The 1,953-nt window shown below is 39.6% G+C and overlaps 1 protein-coding gene across 7 annotated transcripts in view; it reads right to left on the minus strand.

Annotated features, from left to right (window-relative positions):
- Positions 1 to 358: 358 nt before the first annotated feature.
- Positions 359 to 1,953, minus strand: part of LOC128888178 (protein jim lovell-like) — a 51,086-nt gene continuing 49,491 nt past the window's right edge. For all 7 annotated transcript variants that reach the window (XM_054144839.1, XM_054144842.1, XM_054144838.1 and 4 more), the window contains exon 3: positions 359 to 1,953. This exon is cut by the window's right edge and continues 4,366 nt beyond it. The gene's annotated coding sequence lies outside the window, so the exon portion shown is untranslated.

Genomic DNA, 1,953 nt, shown 5'->3' on the forward strand with positions numbered 1-1,953 from the left:
GTGACGTTGGTATCAAACAGGGTGCTGTGCCGAAGAGTGCGCACAAGGTGTAAACAAATGAATGGTCAGGATTTTTTAAGGGTGAAGCTACACAAGCTGGAGATGGGGATCGAGTAGAATATTTTGAGATCAGTGGCGTTATTAATGTAGAGTTAGAACGTAGATAAAGTATAGACAGAGGGATAATTAACACGTTGATCGCCACGTCATCGGTGACAGAGTTTGTTCACTAAGGAATTAAATTTACTTTTGAAGATGAGATGTTAAAGAAAATGAATCTGCACAAGATTCGTAAATTTGGCAAATGTGCAAAAATAGATCCTAGTTCAAAATTCAACGAAAATAATTTTCAGTATAAATTTTTACGAGTTGCTTGGCAGTCAACGTGTTAAGTAACAATTTCAAGGTTGCTACTAACAAGGTTTCCGAGTACGAGTCTCGTCCCTTGAATATTTCAATGTTCCAACAGAATCGTAGAATACACCTCAGAGGCAATCTTCCTAGGAGCCAATGATTGATTTGATTCTGAATAAAAATATGAATACGAACAGGGGAATCAAAAAGTTGAAGGATGGAAATATTTAAGGAACCACCGCCGAATATTGTGCACCACTGATTCCCAGCATCCCTTTCACCCTCTCCGTCGAAACTTCATCCCTCTCGAGGATCTCGAGACAGCGTGTGTCGCGATCCGAAGGGGGCGACGATGGGCCCAGGTCGAAGAGTCATTCTCATTTTCCTAAGGGCTTACAAACAACGAAACAGACGTAAGTTTTCTTTCCTTTCGGTAAAGAGTACCTAACTAACGTACCGATCGTCCTTTTTCTTGTTTTTTTTTTTTTCATTTATCCCCCGTTAACTGTAAAATAATACTGAAGTCTGCACATGGTGCCTATCACATATGTCTATTACGTAGTCTCTTTCTGGCAGTCACTCCCGCACTCACGCGTACGATCACTACACGCACTTGTATCGTTACATACAATTACAACTTCCGACGAAAAAAATCTCTTCCCAACGTTCGCGTTTATCATTTTATTTTTTTCGTCTCTGTTTCTTAAATATTCTCTCCGCCCACCTATCTTTTCACACGCAGCATTCTCTACTGTTTTATTTTCGCAAGCGCGCCGCAGCTTATTCGCTCCATCTCTCCTCGTCAACAGAGTGGATAAAAAATTGTTAAAACCATTTTCGACGTGGTCGTACCGCCTCGAGTGTCTCCCGAATTTTTTCTATCTTTTAACTGAAATTTACAAAATTCTCATCCGACACAACATTTTTACAGAATTTTTCCAGCGAAACTTGCGCGAACAATTGATAACGCGAGCATTGATTTCACCGATTGATAATTAAAACGAACACTCGATTCAACCAAAGGGACGATTCCAGCGAGAACGAACACATACACACACGAGCAGAACGGAGAATCGTTTTCGAAACTAGTTCCGAATTGTCAATCGAAATTATTTAGATAGCGAAACGTATAATAAATAGAATACGAACAAAATTATATATATACTATATGATACAATTAATTAATCGCGATGTACGAGGCAGACCGCGCGGTATAACCCGTCGAACCAGTTATAAACTCTTTTAAAACACCCTGTATATATAATATTAATAATCAATAATAATATCAGTTTGTATTGTACAGGCTATTTTTGGGCTGAAAGCCTGTGGTCTCTCTAATATTTACTTAACCCCCTCGTCGTACCCCAATACGCTTTTTTCTCCCCCTTCACGTAGTTACATTCTACTTAAGTTATTCTTTAATAATATATTTAATCTCGCTTTCGCTAGGTGTAGCAAGGTGTGACATAACGAAATTAACCACATTTTTACCTGCCGTTTTCTCACCTCTCTCTCTCTCTCTCTCTCTCTCTCTCTCTCTCTCTCTCTCTCTCACACACACACACACACACACACACACACACACACACACACACACAC

The sequence above is a fragment of the Hylaeus anthracinus genome, unplaced genomic scaffold (genome assembly GCF_026225885.1).
Source record: "Hylaeus anthracinus isolate JK02 unplaced genomic scaffold, UHH_iyHylAnth1.0_haploid 11989, whole genome shotgun sequence".
NCBI lineage: Eukaryota > Metazoa > Arthropoda > Insecta > Hymenoptera > Colletidae > Hylaeus > Hylaeus anthracinus.